At 44.4% G+C, this 20,000-nt stretch overlaps 1 protein-coding gene across 7 annotated transcripts in view; it reads right to left on the bottom strand.

The window, feature by feature from the left end:
- The window catches only part of LOC143299246 (tripartite motif-containing protein 2-like), a 72,348-nt gene that overhangs the window by 15,955 nt on the left and 36,393 nt on the right, over nt 1–20,000 (bottom strand). Inside the window, exon 1 of one of the 7 annotated variants that reach the window (XM_076612465.1) lies at nt 14,747–14,852. The exons of 4 other annotated variants lie outside the window; for them this stretch is intronic. The gene's annotated coding sequence lies outside the window, so the exon portion shown is untranslated. Of the gene's footprint in view, nt 1–8,639; nt 8,887–14,719; nt 14,853–20,000 lie in introns of those variants that run through there. 2 more of the 7 variants (XM_076612463.1, XM_076612461.1) reach the window with 2 other exon arrangements.

Genomic DNA, 20,000 nt, shown 5'->3' with positions numbered 1-20,000 from the left:
CCCAGCATGCACATCCCCGAAAACAGTGTAATGGCGGGGTAAATAAACAATAGTTTTGTCATACACGTAAAATTCTACATGTCTGTCTGAGTGTGTATATGTGCATGCCTAACCATGACTGACATTCATTCATTATTCATGGTCATGATGATAATGAATGGCGCTTATGATTATAATGGCTATGGTGGTGTTAGCAGTAGTAGCTTTTATTATTAAAAACACTCGGCAGTGGCCACGCCATGTCTACAGAAATGTTCACAGCCAAAGCATTCTCACCTTCTCGTCTTCCCCCCTTCTGGTACAAGACAATATACGAAGTCTCATGGAAGTACATGAAAACGTTACACATTTCATGTAACCAATACAATATATGAAACGCATTTCACACTATGCTCACAATCAATTACAGTGGCCACCCAAACAGGTCGTTTGAGAGGAGGAAACAAAAGCAAAACTACGCATCTATGAAGCAACACGTAAAAGATGTTGTATTAGTTGTATACATACAAGAAATGAGTGTAAATACGACGTTCATAAGAAGAATGTATAAATACGTCGACCCTGAGAGATGGATTTTGTCAATGTAAATCAGATTCTTTCCACTGAGTGTAAAAGGTGTGTGGTATGTAATTGGTATGCGGTGTGGAGTGATGTGGTTTGGCGGTGTGTGTGTGTGTGTGTGTGTGTGTGTGTGTGTGTGTGTGTGTGTGCGTGTGTGTGTGTATGTGTGTGTGCGTGTGTGCATATGTGCGTGCGTGCGCGAGCACGCGTGTCTTCGTGCGTGTGAATGTGCGTGCGGGTGTCTACGTGTGTGTTCTAAAAAATATCTTTGCCAACATCTCAGCACTGACCACAAACTCTCCTCCGATGCCCGCTTAGTTCGCTTAAAAGTCGGTTAAACAGTGTGTGTGTGTGTGTGTGTGTGTGTGTGTGTGTGTGTGTGTGTGTGTGTGTGTGATAGAGAGAGGGAGAAAGAGAGAGAGGGAGAAAGAGAGAGAGACAGAGACAGAGATGAGCCAGATCTGGCCCGGGGAAAACAGACAGAAAAATGGGACGAATCTGGTCCGAGGAAAAAAGACATCTAACTTCAACCACATCTCCGTGACCAGGGCACGACCCCTTCCCTTTTCAGTACTCACCCCCTCCTTTTGTTCGTCTGCACCAATGGCGCGTGACGCTGTTCCGAGATATACACTTCTGTCGCTGAATTGCCAGACAGGTCAGCTATCATAGACCCTCCCACCCCCCCACCCTCGCCAGGTGTTCTTCAGTACCAAACAACGTCACTTTTACTCGTGTGGTTATTTAGCTGTAACATACCGCTAGACAACATACGCATTATGAAAAGAATGCATATATACATATACATTTATATATATATATATATATATATATAGAGAGAGAGAGAGAGAGAGAGAGAGAGAGAGAGAGAGATGTATATATTGTATCGCAATTTATCTTTTGTACTGTATTGTGTTGTGCTGTGGCGCACTGCGGTGCACAGCGCTGCGTTCCAACGTTGTGTTGTATTACTCATCAGTCACAACACCTCTCTCTCTCTCTATGAAATCCGGTCTGCTCTTCCCACCGAGAGCGCCTCGCTATAATCTGGCGACACCTCCTGCCCCCCCCCCCCCCCTCCCCTTCCAGCTCCTCCCCCCCCCCACCCCCGATTCCCCACAATTAAAAAAAATCTTTTAAGACTCACGCCTTCAGAGTAAAGTCTTCTCTGATTAGAAGTTATTTACACGGATCAAAAGACTGAGATAGAGTTGGAGTGGAGGTCAGTGTAAAAAAAAAAAAGTGAAGATAAAAATAAAACATTCTGACATTGACTGACTGATTTAGTCAAGAGATAGCTCGTGACCTTTCCTGGGGTAAGTCGCCCGATAGCAAGAACTGTTCAAAGAAGCTGTGTCAGGCAGGGAGTAGGAAGGCGTCCACCCACGTACCTGTTGATCGGAAGCCTTTGACCAAGTTTGATTGATCCAGCTCTGTTCAGGGAAATTAAACATGGCATGTGGGCAAAGGTTGAGTGAGGTGACTTAGTGCAGGGTTGACGAAGGCAAACAAGTTATACTTTGCCGGAACCCGGGTGAAACACATTCGCACGTACATTCGCACGCTTACACGCGCACACACACACACACACACACACACACAACCATTCGTCCTTGACAATAGCCCACTCAGGTTGTAATTTAAAACTGCCAATGTCATCCCACTCTATTGCCGTTGCACACAAACACATCATTATAGTTAATCTTGTTGGCTGCAGTTAATCCCCCACTATTCCTACCCCCCTCCCTTCCGGAGGTGGTGTCGATAATGGTGTTAAAAGTGGTGGTGGTGACGGAGGGTGAATGTAAAATCGAATATCCCTGCGCGCTTAACACTAAAGCTTGTTGGCGTCACCACCATTCGCGCTCAGCAATAAACAGAACAATGACTGTGCTGCAAGAGACAAAAACTGAGCCTTTGGGTTTTAGTTCTTAAATCCTGACAGACTTCGTCGACATTAAAGGGACCTTTATGCATCACACACACACACGCACGCACACACACACGCGCACGCACGCACACACACACACACACACACACACACACACACACACACACAGAGCTCTCTCTCTCTCTCTCTGAGCAAAATAAACGTAACTATTAATGTATTATACACAGACCGTTTATGAGCTGACTGTACCCGTAACTCTGTCTTCGCGGTAACTGGCTTCACTTTAATGCTGTCGCTGGCGGACTGTAAAACAGTCTAATCGCTATATTTTTTTCGCTATCGGGCTGGTTGCGACAAAAAGACAAAATTTACAGCTTGCGCCAAAAAGATATCTTCAGCTGACAGGTCGTTTTTACATGAACTGCACACGTCACGCTATTTTATTTGGGAGTGATTTATCGGTGTGTCGTTAGTTCTCAAGCTGGAATCGAGTGAAGCTGGATGTGGTCTCGTGTGGACATGTGAAAGTGTTAAGAAATAAACAGTCTTGGACTGACAGACATGTAAACTGATCAACTGCACAGACAGACATATGGCCCACCTCATTTAGACTATCATTATTAACGGTGTGTGGTCCGGAAAGTACAACCAGATCCAGAGATGTTGAACATTATGAAATAACGATGTTACAATTACCAATGAGTTATATCAAGCAAAGAAAACATTACTTTTTTTTTAAAACTTTGGTCATAGAGTCGTACGAAATGAAGACTAAGCATGCCTACTTCGAACAGAAACAGCTGACGCTTCTCCCATATGTAACTGTTATTCACCCTCCCCCCTCTCTCTCTCTCTCTCTCTCTTACGGATAAAAATGTAAATAAGGTTGTGTGCCTATCGTGTACAAATGCAAAGGAAGAAGAAGTTCACATTCTCTCTCACTGTACCGCATATGAAGATAAACACGGCAAACAAACAAAAACCCGTCGTCTAGTGAATCATAAATCAGGTAACCTCGCTCAGTACCACATTCCAAATGTCATTTATAACAATAATAATGAAAATATACAACATCAACAAAATACTCTCGCAAGATTCAAAACTGAAGCAATGAATGTGACTAAAAATAAACCGAATTAAACGACAATTAATCTCAAGGTTATTCACAGCGTATGCTTCGTGCGAACGTAGGCGCGTTTATTCGGGCGCGCAACTCTGCGCGCGCGCGCGCACGTGTGTGTTTGTGTGAGCGTCTGTGTGTGTCTGAGTGTGTGTGTTGGAATGATTCCAGGTTTGTTTCAGCACGCTGGAAACAATATCCCTCCCCTCCTTGTCTGGAGGGCTGTATTGCTAAATGCAAAATGAAAATGTCAAAGAGTCAAAGTGTCTCTCCCTGCGTGCAAACACAACGCCCCACGCGATTACCTGCACTCGTCAATTCACGCGAGCACGCGAGCGCGCACAGACACTTCCCCTCCCTTTCTCTGTATCTCATCTCGCACACGCATACACCAATCTATCTCAGACATCACATGCAAGCACGTAAGCATACACTACGGACGTCTCTCTCTCTCTCTCCAATTCATGCTCTTTCTCAGACAATGGGATAAGCAGACAGGCAGATGGACCGAAACACACACACACACACACACACACACAGAGAGAGAGAGAGAGAGAGAGAGATGTTGTCAACGGGGCAGAGGTCAACACCTATCTGTTCTGGTAACTGGTAACCGCTCAGCAAACACTGGAGAGAAACAATGTGGGTAAATTCTGCCTGTACACCGCAATGCACACCACGACCTTTCCAAACAACGAACATCAAGCACAATTATGCCAAACTAAGAACTCTCAAGCAATTGTGTGTTGTTGTTTTTTTTCAGTATCAGAATTCGGATTGTTAGCGCATCACCTTGCCCTGTAATGCCAAAGGAAATGGATGCCAACTGTTTCCAGACGACAGTGATATCAATTAGGGTGTTACACTGGTTTGTTTGACTGCCTGTTTTACTGAGCAGTACGATGATCGAATATCATATTGCAGGTGTAATGCTGGATGATGAATAAAAACGGTATTTTCAGGCTCTGTTTGTGTTCTTGTTCTCCAGTTCTCATCTTGAGGAAGGCACGAAGGACTGCAATGCCGATCTTGTCGGCGACAGATATGTTCCCCCGCTTATGTCTTCTGACAGCCTGTGCATTTGTTTACGTGTCAACTGATCGTGTTTTATCAACTGACAACTCTCTCTCTCTCTCTCTCTCTCTCTCTCTCTCTCTCTCTCTCTCACACCACACACACACACACACACACACAGAGTATTGTAAGATATAGACCACCCTATTCAGAACGACTTCTGGGTGACAAAAGGACCCAGTACTAGTTGATTATTCCCGAAAATAAAAGTCTATATCGCCTCTGTGTGTGTGTGTGCGCGTGTGTACGTGCGTGTATGTGTGCCTACTACCACACACACACACACACACACACACACACACACACAATCAACTGCTTTCCACTTTCACAAAAATCAACCAGAACAGATTTTCAGTTTCAGTTTCACTTTCTCAAGGAGGCGTCACTGCGTTCGGACAAATCCATACACGCTACACCACATCTGTTGAGCAGATGCCTGACCAGCAGCATAACCCAACGCGCTTAGTCAGGCCTTGAGTGCATGCTTACATATTTGTGTACCTATGAAAGTGGACTTCATTTTACGTAATTTCGCCAGAGGACAACACTCTCGTTGCCATGGGTTCTTTTTCAGTGCGCCAAGTGCGTGCTGCACACGGGACCTCGGTTTATCGTCTCATCCGAAAGACTAGACGCTCAGTTTGATTTTCCAGTCAAACTTAGGAGAAAGGGCGAGAGCGGGATTCGAACCCACACCCTCACGGACTCTCTGTATTGGCAGCTGAGCGTCTTAACCATTCTGCCACCTTCCTCCAGAACAGAACTCCTCCGAAAATAGGGTTCGGTGAAACACTTCTCCACTGTGTTCGAGAGACCTCAATGCAATGCCAGATCGCGTATTTTCTTCACTTGGAGCCCATTAATAGTTATGCTGACTACTTTCACACTCCAGTCTTAACGGCAGTGGCACCAGTTTGTTCAAAATACAGATAGCGGTGATGATGTATTCACTCAAAATCTTCAGCAATAATGACGGTGACACACATTAAACACGGCAATGCCAGAAACACAGATGATTTTACATGCAAGACACAGCGACACAGACATCCGCAGATCCCCCCTGATCTTACTTAACCCTACTTAATCTTCGCTCCGGCTGGGTCATAAGGCGCCCTTCCACCCTTTGTTTTTCCCCAGACAGACAGACACAGCTATGAAACAGACAATCTACCAAATTCCTTTATTTTCAAACTGACATCCGCAGATTTCTTGTAACTATGTATACAACACTACTGGAACGATCTGCAGCTAATATCATTGAGTTTGAATCTATCCATCTTCAAATACGACTCGTTTTCATTTAGTTTGAACGAATTGTCACTTAAAAAAAGCAACAACATATAACTGCAAATACAAATCAAACCGCGGTTGCTGTTACAATTTGCAAAAGAAAAGAACAGAAAGCGAGGACATGACAGAGCAAAGAGATCAAATATGTCCATCGGTCGCAGAAAAACATTAAAGAACCAATAATCGAACAAGCTGCTTGAGTTAAAAAGTCATCAAACTCAACTCCGCCGAGCTTATGCTCATCGACTTCTTTCCGTTCAGACAAGATGTCGGATTTTCATCGGGCCAGGAAGAATACATTCGCCTTCCTCCAAATCAGAGTCGTGACAACGCTTCTGCATATGAACCATCCTTTGTGTGACTTGACCAATCCTCTCATATAGACGGTCTTTGTGCTGACCTCACGCTGTGGTGAGAACGTGGTCTCTGCTAACCGGTACTCAAATTCCATGCCAGACTCGGCGATCAATAAGCAAGTCTGGATATTTTCAACATTGTGTACATGTCATGACAAGCTGTTGTCAACAGCATCGCCGCTTGCTGTGTGATAAAATCTGCTGTTGCTGCTGTGTACGCAAGTTAACTGCCTCTCGTAACTGGATGCGTGCAAAATTGCACATAACAATGGCGGATATAGTGTGAATAACTGTGACGAACTGTTCCCTTCTTTAGCGTTGTACACAGTGATGATAAACACCTTGTTTTTGGTTCTCACAGAAATGGGTATGTTTATTTCAATATGTTGGAGCAGAACATATTGTAAAACATATTGTGGACTGAGCTCTTGCGGACGTTCCATATGGAAACTGCACTGGTTGTTTGGTCAAAGTGACTGTAGGTCAAATTAAAGCTCTCTGACACTAAGAAGTAAATAAGCCAGAAAAGAAGACTATGACCCCCTCCTCTGCACCTCCCCCAACACACACACACAGAGGAGAGGGGGAAGGAGGGAGATATAGCTGTGCTAAACATTGGATGGTACATACACCTTGCCGTCTGCCAAAGCGGTTCTGTTTTCCTCATCGAGACAGAGCATCCGACCTTACTACAGCAACAGTGTGGACTGATTCCACAAGAGACCAACGTTCTTGGCACAATACTGAACATGTTCATGCAAGCAGCCAATTTCGTTTCAAGCAAAGTTTGTTGAACGTCATTTTATTTCTTTCATATCCGCTTTACTCTCCGGTGCACATGCCTATAAACTTCAACTGTCATTGGTCAACGTCTTGGGTTCATAATACCCCTTCACAGAACCCTGAAAATACAAAGAATTCCGCATGGCCATAATTATATCTATAAACCGAGAGAACAAATGTGGAGAAACAGAATTGCACATTTCTAGGTTCGTTACAATAAATGAAACCATTTACGCTTTTCATGACTTAAAAGGCGCACGGTGTAACCAACAAGAGAATGATACAAATACGCTCCAGTCAAGTAATCTCAACCATTGATTGCAAGGGAATCCAACAGCTCCCATTATGTCAGTAAGTAATGAAAAAATGTCTGAGTAAAGGTAATCGTACAAAGACAGAAGAAGGAAGCATATAGAATGTATTCCAGATTTCAGGTTTCGAATCTATCTGATACATCAAAGCAATATCCCCACTACAAACTAAAGAGACAGGCGCAACAGCCGAGTGATTAAAGCATCGGGCTTTCAAGCTTCAGTCTGAGCGACCCGAGTTCGATTCCCGGTCAAGGCGCCTGGAGGATAACGGGTGGAGATCAGTCCGATCTCCCAGGTCAACAGACGCGCAGACCTGCGAGTGCCTGAACCACCTACGTGTGTATACGCATGCAGAAGATCAAATACGCAAGTTAAAGATCCCATAATCCACGTCAGCGTTCGGTGGGTTATAGAAACAAGAATATACCCGGCATGCACCACCACCACCCCCGAAAACGGAGTGTAGCTGCCTGCATCGCGGGGATATTGACGGTCATACTCGTAAAGCCCACTAGTGTATAAGAGTGAACGTGACAGTAGCAGCCGACTAACAAAGAAGAATAATTCAAGAGAGAAAAAAGTATAAAGTAACTATGTGATTAGTGGTATTATTACAGCAGTTACATAATGAGTGATGTCACTACAAAAGGGGACAATCTGTTTTGTCCATAAAATTGCTTTCCAAAACGGCTGCTGAATGCATCTCACTGAACTGTCAGGGTCAAGGCCACACAATTGTGGCATGAAATAATCGGGCATAAATGTTTGCTCGTTTGCTGAAGCCGCTGGAGACAAAATGTCACATCATTCATTAGCTGCGGCCGTGTTCACAGGATTCATCATCAGTGTGTACCAGAGTTGGGCCCCATACGATTGTTTGCTTGTTCTGTTGCTGCACACTGCAGAGCTCGTGTTTGTAGAGGTGTGTGTGTGGGGGGGGGGGGGGGGTTGCTTAAAATATATGCTCACACATTCTTCGAGGCGTCAGAACTGATCCTAAAAACAAGCTCGCACACAATACACACACAGACACATCCGCATGCGCGCAGGAAAGTACGAACACACTCACCCACATGTATACACGAAAATGCACACGCACACCGCCTCCCCTCCCCCTCTCCACTCCCCGCCCCCATCGATCCCCTCCCAACGCGCGCGTGCGCACAGGCACACACACGCGCATGCACCTACACACACGCGCGCGCGCGCGCGCAAACACACACACACACACACACACAGGGGTAACTTACTTGTTACACGAAACCTCCAACCACAGTCCGAGTTACTCCAAAATGTATATTTCAAAAAAATGCAAGATTTATACTGCAGCCAGCTGCCATCAAGTTGACGCCAAACTGACCCACGGCAATTGATTTTCCTCCACTCTCTCGCATCTCTAATCCCCAGCTCGTACAGATTTCGCACGAGCTAATCAGAGAGAGCAGCAACGGACATGATGCACTCGCCAAGTGGCAGGGAGGTCTGGCTGAGCGAGGCTGAGAGACTGAGCCACCGAGAGCCACACACAGTGCACACACAGACACACACACAGACACAGCCCTCGGCCAGCATGTTCCTTCACCACCCACACCACCTGCCCTTTGTCGCAGCGTGATTTGTCACTCGTCGCGTTTTTGTTTCTTCGTTACCAAAAGTTACTTGTTCACACCACAAATTGTAGAACATGTGTCATTTTGTTCCTTGGTGACCAAACGTCTGTCATCATAGTTTGTTACTTTTTTTTTTAACGTGATTATTAGAATCATAGTGTAAAGTTTTAAACTGATAATGACTGACGATGACAAATCGTGACGAATCAGAAATTGCAACGCTGCCATCTTTGAAATGTAAAATGTCAACAACCGACGTATAACCATGCAATAGTAAACAGAATAGTGTCGTGAAAGTTTAGCACGCATAGGTTCCAACAAACTGGTAACTTTCGTGTTAAGCCTTACCTACATGTGCTTGTAGTAATGCTCATTCTAAAAACCTTTCATTCCACATTCTCTTGTCTTTTTTCCTTCTATCTCTCCTCCCCCCCCCCTCCACAATTTTTTTTTTTTTTTTTACTTGGATGGTGTGTGCATCTGCCTCTGAAAAAATTGTTCAAAGATAAAGCTTTCGATTATACATGTTTCTTTTCATTCAAACTTTGTAGCCTATATTGGCAGGGAAAATATTGCGACGGAAAAAAAATCTTATTCATTATCATTTGCTAGTTCGTTATGTATTTGACTGTGCTTTCATATCTGTGAAACTGCGTTTTTGGGGCATATCTGTTATGCATGTGTGGGTGTATGTGTGAATGTGTGTCTTCATGTTTTATATTTATTTGCTTATTTATCATCATTGTTGTCTTATTTATTTAATTATTTATTTATTATTATTATTATTTTATCATTATTTTCATTACTACTATCTTTTTTTTATCATAATTATTATTTATTTATTTATTTATTTATGTACGCTTATCTATATATTTTTTTTTTTTCCTCAAGGCCTGACTAAGCGCGTTGGGTTACGCTGCTGGTCAGCCATCTGCTTGGCAGATGTGGTGTAGCGTATATGGATTTGTCCGAACGCAGTGACGCCTCCTTGAGCTACTGAAACTGAAACTGGAGTTCGTTAGTGAGGGCTTTGTTGTGTTTGTTTACTTTTTGACATCTCTCTTTTGTTTATGTGATGGTGTAAAAGATGCTCATGCATGATGTTTCAATGCCTCGTGCGGGCACATGAAGTAAACTTTTTGTTTTCGCCTTGCTTTGTCTTTCCTTGTCTCTGTTACGAATTTGAGTGCGTGATCATACACGCGCATTCAAGTGTGACAATGCCAGTCCCCCCCCCTTCAATTTTATCCATACACGCGCATTCAAGTGTGAAAATAACCAGTCCCCCCCCCACCCCCCCACCCCCCACCCCTTCAGTTTTATCACCTGCACATCAATCTCACCGCATCATTCGAAAGTTCAACCGATTATTTTGCACAGCATTTCTGAACGACAAATTATGACAAAGTGACAAGTTGCGATGGTGCTCGTGTCTTTGAAATGTCCAGTCAGTGGGCCGACATGCAACAGCACGTTGTTTGCTGTGGTGCAGACTGTGCGACTGTTTTGTCGCCGTCACATCCGCGATACTCGTGTCTGGACTTTCTCAGTCTGTCACTGATCGTGCTCTCCAAGCAGGTGCAGACCATAGACGATCACTTGCAATGTCTGTGGTGCAGACAGTTTGTGAGATCAGAGTCGTTGAGGTTAATCCTCATTTAGACGTGAAGTTCCTGGTCTTTGTGCTTACTTGACGCGTCTTGACTTTCCCACAAGTATCTTGGTCTCTTTTCCCGATGTTTCTCATCTGTTCTTTCTATCTCTCTCTTCGTGTGTGTGTGTGTGTGTGAGTGAGTGAGTGAGTGAGTGAGTGTGTGTGTGTGTGTGATTGTGTGTGTATGTGTGTGTGTGTGTGATTGTGTGCGTGTGTGTGTGTGCGCGCGCGCACGCGCGTGTGTGTATGTGTGAGTGGGTGTCTTTTTCCCCATGAGTATCTTGGTCTTTCTCTTCCTCCAGTCTCCCTTTTCTCATTTGACCCCCTACCCACCCCCCTCTGTCTGTCTGTCTGTCATTCCTCTCTCTCTCTCTCCCTCTCATACGTTTCTTTGCCCTTTCCATCCTCCATTTCCCAACTTCTCTCTACGTCGATCTCTCCGAATCTTTCTTTCTGCTTGTCTGACTCAATCTCACGCTCACAGACACACAGTGACTTAAAGCGAGTGGACACGATCGGTCTGGAAAGAACACTCTTTGCTTAGGCATTTGGCTTTGAGACGACAACGTTTCGCCAAAAATGCCAAATCCATCCAATCGACAAGTAAATGTAAACAGGTCATTATTATGAAAATGAATTCCATAGCCTCCAGCGACCTATCCCCGATTAAGCTCTTTAATCTGGAGGCACTTTTTAATGACGGACAGTTGTGTACACACGGGTCTGTTGTTGTTGTTCCGTAGTGTTATTTGTCATGATGATTTAAGTTCGGTTTGAAGGCCAAGAAGGTTCTTCGTGGTAAGCTGGGCCTAAAAGGAAAAGGTTTTGAAAATGACTTAATTACCATGTCCTTGTTAATGTTTCACCGGGCAGATTTTCTTCTTCATCCGTTTCAACTGTACAACAAACACATACGCCCGCAACCAAGCACGCAAACGCACGCGCACGTGCACACACACATACTCTCAAACAAACACACTTATAACTCAAATCCCGCACAACACACACACACACACACATACACGCGCGCGCGCGCTCACTCACACTCTCAAATGTGCTGCATGCTGTATTTTTGACATTTGCCCCTCGTCCCCCTTATCTCACCCCCTTCCACCCATAAGAACACACACACGCTAAATCCTGCCATTAAACCATCCAATCACGTGAATGTGGTCATTATCTATACAAGTCAACTTTTTCAGAAATAATCTATTCAGATATGAAATTCACTGGGATAACTGCTTATTTAAACCTGGTTTCTTTTCTTTTGACGGGAAACTTAGTCGCTTTGATTTTGAAAGCGAAAAAGAGAAAGGGACACACACACACACACACACACACACACACACACACACACTATATATATATATATATATATATAGAGAGAGAGAGAGAGAGAGAGAGAGAGAGAGAGAGATAGACACACACACACACACACACACACACACACACACACACGATGACTAATGGTCACTAGGATCAGGTGAACAAAAGTTCACGTGAACTAGTCAGAGATGCAAATCAAGATGAAACAAACTCATCACTGACAGTAATACATTACTGCCGTGAATCATTCATCACACACACACACACACACACACACACACACACACTCCATGTCGTGGTGAGGCAGTGCGAGTACAGCGCATTAATCTGAGGTACTGGAAAGTGAATGGTAATCAATCATATCTCGAGGCAGTCGAGTAATTACCTTTAATAATCAACGAGCCAATCCGCGCTTCCGTTCGAGTCTGCGTGTGAAGTCTGGGGGTTAGGTTACAAGAGAATAGTGGCAGGTGTGTGTGTGTGTGTGCGTGCGCGTGCGTGTGTGTACGATGTTTGTGTACTTGTGTGTGTGAGTGTGCGTGCGCGCGCGTGTGTGTGTGGGTGCGTGCGTGTGCGCGCGAGTGAACTTCTGACGTAGTTTATTGACCGATTCTCATTTTTGTCTATCATTTTTTGGATCACTGCCTAGTATTTATCCAAATCGCACACGATGAAATTCGCACGCTTTCCTTACCCACATTAAACAAGGTCGAACATGGTTTCTACAATTCCATCAGAATTGTGTCTTGCGCAATGCTTTCCTCACCACATTTATGCCAAATTTATCTTGGCAAAAGTTTTGTTTTTGTTTGATTTGTCATGTTTTTCTCTTCTTCTTTTTCCACAAGTTCATCACACGTTTTCGCTGATTTAGACACGGTTAACGTTTACATGATTCGCGCGGATTCGCGCAGATTCACACTGACACACACACACACACACATACACCAAGATTGTATAAACTGATCTCACCAATAGCGGTTTGCATCCACATGCATGCACCAGCTGCGCTCGTAAACAGAAGCCGCATGTTTCCTGCATAACAGCTACATGTTGATTCGTACAGTCTATACAATGACATTCTGTTTATTTGTTATGTATTCATTTATAGGTCTATCTATCTTTCTGTTGAGAGGTGAGGAACGAGGGTTTTGACAATATGGTAGCCTTGTGTTTTTTTGGTTACAGAGTCCGCACCCAAATTCATCATGGTTTCAAATCTTCCACGCCGTAAGCTGCTTCTCATAACGATAACACAACGATGCTGCCGTCGAAACGATCACATGGCCAATAAACTGTTCAGTTATTAGTTGTTTGATCTGTACAGTTTACAACAAACACATACCAATTTTTTCCCCTCCGCTGCCTTACCCCATCCAATCACCCGACGAAATGCTGCGGGCTAACCCAGGACAGGCAGAGCTGGAATCAATACAACGGGTACTCTGGAGTCATGAAGGTAGCAGCCTCAACAAACACACTCCCCCCCTCGCACCCTGCCCCCTCCGCCCCCACCACTCTCCTCCTTTTTTTTCTGGAGGAAAGAAAAAGCAGAGCCGTCAGCCTTGAGCTCCGCTGACGTCACTCGTTCCCCGATGAACAGAACCCATCACATCAATCGTGGTTGTGGTGAACAGTGGCGGTGGTGGTAGTGTGTGTGTGTGTGTGTGTGTGTGTGTGTGTGTGTGTGTGTGTAATTATATGATGTCATTATTACATTACATTATATGATGTCATTATTACATTACATTATACATAATTTCATCCTATATCATTAAATATGTGGTTTATATGTAGTATCTAAATGTCACATTTTCCCGATACACACACACACACACACACACACACACACATATATATATATATATATAGTGTGTGTGTGTGTGTGTGTGTGTGTGTGTGTGTGTGTGTGTGTGTGTGTGTGTGTTTGCAGAGACAGACAGAAACAGAAAAAGCTAGTTCACTGAAAGAGGCAAACAGACAGGCAGAAAATGGGGGGAGATTGAATAAATATTTCATTTTATCCAACAAAAGACATGGCCCTCCGTGCTGGGGGAGTTCAGAACACGTTATTTTCAAAACCACTGTCGTATATCTGACATCATCAAATCAAATCATGGTCGTACAAATAAATGAATACAATTAATGAGAGATTCGGGGTAAATAGACAGACAGTGAGAGCCGGGGAGAAAAGAATAACAGAGAAAGATAGGAGAGTGGGGGGGGGGGGGGGGGGTGGAAACAAAAATATTTTTCCTTATTAAAGTTATAGCCCCACAATCAGTTCGGAGTGGGAGGGTGGGGTAAGGAGGTGGGGGTGTTCTGAACAAACATTTCTAACCCGCAAAACGTCACACACTTGACAAGTAACGTCAATCAACAATGAACTTCAAGCAGCACGAATCGATTTGTCTTTTACTGAAGAGAAAAGGAGCGATGGGAGAGGGAAAGAGCGTCTTTCTATATTGAAAGTAATAAAATTATTACGTGTCCACACACACACACACACACACACACACACACACACACACACACACACACACACACACACACACACACACACACACACACACACACACAAAAGCAGAGAGAGAGTAAAAGGGAAAACAGTTATTTACCGCTAAAAAGAAATTCAAAAACCGATTCTTAACACTAAAGAATGGCTTAATCAGCAAACACACACAGAGACAATCTGACGGACGAAGAAAGAAAGAAAAGCACCAGCATACATAAATCTAACCTCACACAAAGTCGGAGGAATCCTGACCTTCAACGTCTATAACTGAAAGCAACAACCGGCAAGACATTCCACCGGCACGGTTTCACACGTTCGTTCCCATGCTCCGTAAATATTTAGCAGGTAAACCTTGCAGCTTGCTGGATCCTGACTCGTTCGGATGGTTCTCGGTGCAGCGGATTCTATTTCTGTACCTCCAGAATGTGTTTATCTGCTGGCTATACCCTCACACAAAACGCTTCGACGCAAAGAAAAACTTTTTTTTTAAGAAAAAAAGAAAACAAAAAAGAAAGAAGAAACAGAACCGAATGTTTATTTAATGTCTCGTGTGATACGTTGTGGGGCTGATTTAGATTGAGTAACTTCTGTCTGTCTGTCTGTTTGTATTATCTGTCTGTCTGTATATTTTTCACTTCTTCTCCCGCCCGTCTCTTTATCATTATTGTGATATATGTACGCCCGCCCTCTCCTTCCCCCTCTTTCTCAAATAACGAGTTTGAAATTAAAAAAAACAAACCAACAACAACATCAACAACTTCAGCTACGATATCACAAAACAAAACGTTTTCTAGTATAAGTGTCAACGTGAACAGCTATCAAAATATATATCCTTCGCTATTATGAAATAGAACAAAATTAAAATGTCACCAGCCTCCGTGTCGAAGTGGTTAGCGTCGCGGACTGACGGCTGGGAGGACGCGGGTTCGAATCCCAGCGGAGGTGGGTTTTTCGGCCCGTGGCCGGCTCCTACCCAGAGTTGAGTGTGCTGTGGGCTTAAATGGGGAGACTGGGACCACACAGTCGAGTGTCATCCACTTCAAGGATGCGTATTTGGGTGTGTTGCTCTAATTACTTGACCAACACTGCAAGTGTCTGTATCTCTTGGGCCTGGTTAACGCTGGGATATCATTATGACAGGAAGCGCAGAGTACAGCCTTGTCACGCAGTCCCAAACCAAAATGGACCTCTACAGCAACATCGTCATTGTCATCGTCATCCTCCTCCTCCATCATTATCAATATAGACAAAACAGTCTCAAAGTCTGTGACCTTTCATGCCCTGCTCTCATGGTGACCTCAGTTTCGATACCCCTCCACTTCTGTGCTTGGACTGAGTCCTGTCAATGTCTTCAGTGTCCGCAGATTCATAGGGGGCTGTTGTTTGAGGGACGTATCGGCGGTCTCCACTCTGGGAGGGACGCTCACTCAGTCTGGCTCCGCGACTAAGCCATTATTGTCGTTAGTAGGGGGCTTAGTAGGTGGTGTCCTAAGTACGTTAAATCAGAACAGGCACCACTGAACACCAGCGAAGTGACTCAGCAGTAGTGCAGGGTCTCCTCTGGTGTGTGGCCTCCTGGCGACCTAACATCGATGGTTCCCTGTGGACTGCCGACGCTGGAACTGTGACGGACGAACCCGGGTGTGGCCGTGTATGGGGGAATCTAAATGAATGGCGTGGGAGTAATGCCACTGAAACGGTGCAGTTGATGGGGCAGCAAAAAAAAACAAAACAAAACAAAAAAAAAACAACTAAGAAACGCGTCTCCGTCCTGTTTTTCTCCTCCTGTCCTCGTGCGCGCGCGCGCGCACACACACACACCATGAGAAAACATTAAAATAAACTTTTAAAAATAATAATCATGCGAAAAGACGTCAAAATACCACACACACACACTCAAAAAAGTAAGAAAAAGAAAAATGAAAAACGCAACAGAAACTAGCAGAAGCTGTTGCCGTTCCCCAAGATGGGAAATTCTGAAAATGAGTCAGATCGAAGGCAGATCAAAGATGGTGTGATGTGTTATGGCTGGAGGAGAGGAGAACGATAGGATGGTCGGTACGATCTTTAAAACAGAGCATGGAAACATCGTCACTGTCTGTCGTCCACTGGAAGCTTATGAGACACAACACGGTGGACTGACCTGGATCGGACTGGACTGGGTTACTTTCTTGCCACGATGAGATGATTGAAATTAATCAATCAACCTGCATAGGATAACCCCTCCACCCACCCACCCCGGCCCTGTGTGTGTGTGTGTGTGTGTGTGTGTGTGTGTGTGTGTGTGTGTGTGTGTGAGTGTGGGACAGAGAGACAGAGAGAGAGAGAGAGAGAGGAGTTGTACGAGACTCTGAGGAATGCAAGGCAAGACACAACGACAAAAATACACTATGAAATGACCGACAGTGGCCAGTTTATAAATTACCTTGTGGATTAGATTAGCTAGTTGCACGATAATTTTCTGAGTTCATTGCATGTTTAAATTATCCCCCCCCAACCCCCCCCCCCCCCCAAAAAAAAAAAAAAAAAAAAAACAGTTCCAGGGATAAAGAGCTTATTATGTAAATAATCAACATTAGGCAAACATGTGCCAGTATACAGATAGTACATCCTATTAAGAATGGAGAGTGCTCGCAATCCCAAGTAGGGTTTTCGGCCCGTGCCCGGGTCTATCACTGGTTGAGTGTGCTGTGGTGTGTAAGTGGGGAGTGGGACATAGTTGTATCACTTAAGGATGCGTAATTTGTGGTGCTAATACTTGACCAACACTGCACAGGTCCTGATATCTCTTGGCATGTTAACGCGATATCATTATGATCAGAAGCGAAGTTACAGCTGTCACGCAGTCCCAAACCAAATGGACTTACAAGCAACATCGTCTTGTCTTTCGTCTCTCTCCTTTCCATTCTTATCAGTAGACTAATCGTGCAAGGTCGTGACCATTCCCTGCTCATGGTGACCTAAAGTTTCGATACCCCTCCACTGTGCTTGGATGAGTCTGTCAATGTTTTCGTTCCGAAATTTAGGAGCTGTTGCTTGAGATGCGCGTCCCTAGGGAGGGACGCCACTCGTTGCTCAGCGACTAAAACCATTATTGTCGTTGTAGGGGGTTAGTAGGTGGTGTCTAAGTACGTAAATCAGAAGGCTATTAACACACGAGGACAGCGTAGTGGGGTTCTGGTGTGTAGCCTCTGGGACAAAACGTGGTTCCCTGTGACGCCACCTGGAACTGTGACGGACGACCCGTGCCGTTTATGGGGAATCTAATTAGATTGGCGTGGATAATGCAACCAAAACGGTGCAGTTGATGGGCAAGCTTTGGAGGAATATACAGGTTTTTGTCTCTTTTCAGAGAGCTTCCGTGTGCAGTCAAAAGCGACAGCCAGCGAAGGTTAAGATGTGAAGTGTACATTTCATATGTGGTTAAAAAAAATCAGACGGTGAAATACAACGGACACTGGTATTTCCATTCCAAACACGCTATTGTAAGTGTACTTCCAACAGACATGTGAAATGAACCAATATAACCGTACAAAGAGCGCTGCAGAAGTGTCCTCTGTCGACGGATAGGTGATATATTAGGTCTTGGGACGTACCGCACGTGCACAGAAGTCCATTCACCAATGGCCCCCTGTCTAGCTACATGCAGGTGTTGATTCCTTTCAGTTGTGGCCTGGACAGTACATAGTAACACTAAAGTTTCCCATTTCAATGATGATATACAACCGCGAGCAAATAAACCTGTCACTCTGTACACTACATCCACCTCGATAAAACGACACTGATAAAGCGTCGAGGTTCTGACGTTTAGATAACTAGCCAAAGTCTTGAGAGATGACAGACTGAGATACAACGTGTTCACAGCAGATTACGGTGTTTTGCCACTCTGACGTGTCTTATCCAACACGGTGAAAATTAATCTACTCCAGACTTTCTTGGCTTTATCCCAGCTCTACTACACCAGCAACCACAATGGAGACTGTTTCATACCTCACCAGTCACCAAAGCCGCGTGCAGCACTACATACATAGTCTGTACTACGTTCAGATCACGCAATTGTTCAACATCCACGTCACAATGGTTTGGATGCATGGGGTGAGGATGCTATGGTTGGGATGGTGAAGCAATGTGGGCGGGGTCAGGGAGTTAGGGGTGTAGGGCGGAGGGGATTCGGTGTGTCACTCGACCAAATGGCGACCTGCACCATCGCACATACGTGTGAACGCCATTGTAACGGGTCACGAGGTACTTTCCCTTGGGAAACAGGTTGTGGTTATTGGCGTGGTGAGAGGGGCGTGGGGGGCAAAAAAGAAAGAGAAAACCCAACAGCTGAAGACGAATGTGAGTAAAAGTACACGACGTGCGTATCATGAACTTACATGTATCGTTTGTTGAATGAAGATGAATCACAAAAGTAGTCGCGATATGAAATAACAGCCCTGCCTCTCTCTCTCTCTCTCTCTCTCTCTCTCTCTCATCTTGGCATTAATATCACTCTGAAAAAAGTGTCAGTTTAAAAATCATGTCCTTGCAACTTGGAATGTATGCCTAACACACACACACACACACACACACACACACACACACACACACACACGCACGCACATGCACACAGCTGAAAGGCATCGTTTAAGTTTGCGATAACCTCTGATCTTCAAATATTTGCCATATGAACCGGAGACGGAAACATTCTCAGATTGTTAGGCACAATCGACAAAGTGTCAACTTAACCTTTGCACACAGTGCAAACAAATCAACCAAATACACGGCTGTTTAAAGACAGAAAGAATGGGGGAAACAGTGAGACAGACAGACTGACAGAGAATGAGACAAGAGTCACTGAGAATCAGAGCGAGACAGACAGACAGAAAGACAGAGATAAGTTTCATAAAGTACATGTCAAAACAGTTTCGGGGAGATAATTACAAACACAAAAACAATTTTCTCTTAACCTCGTGACCCTTCAACTGACAAAGTAAAAAACATTGTTTCGATTTTCATGTTCATTCGTTAGAGAAACAGAGAGAGACTCAGAGACTGGTGGGGAGATGGAAGGAGACAGACATAAAGACAAATAGAAAGAAATGGGCACACACACACGCACGCACACACACACACGCACGCACACACACACACACACACACGCAAACACACACACACACACACACAGATATATATATATATATATATATATATATATTATAGAGAGAGAGAGAGAGAGAGAGAGAGAGAGAGAGAGAGAGAGAGAATAGAATAAACCTTCGGGGAGAGAGACAAAGAATGAGGGAGGGAGACTGGGAGAGGCAATTTCATAGACAAAAATTAATACACAACAATGCAAAGCAATGCAACACAATGCAACAAAATCAATACAATAACGAGAGACAACCAGAGAGGAGGAATGAGCTGATGACATGGGTACACGGCTTATTCCCCTTGCAAGTCAAAGAGCTTCATCGAGCTCACTTCGTGTTCCATTTGTATGGCATTTTTCATTTATGATACT

Source organism: Babylonia areolata, chromosome 24 (assembly GCF_041734735.1).
Source record: "Babylonia areolata isolate BAREFJ2019XMU chromosome 24, ASM4173473v1, whole genome shotgun sequence".
Taxonomy (NCBI): domain Eukaryota; kingdom Metazoa; phylum Mollusca; class Gastropoda; order Neogastropoda; family Buccinidae; genus Babylonia; species Babylonia areolata.
The sequence above is the reverse complement of the archived record's forward strand: the minus strand, read 5'-3'. Positions and strand labels throughout refer to the sequence as shown.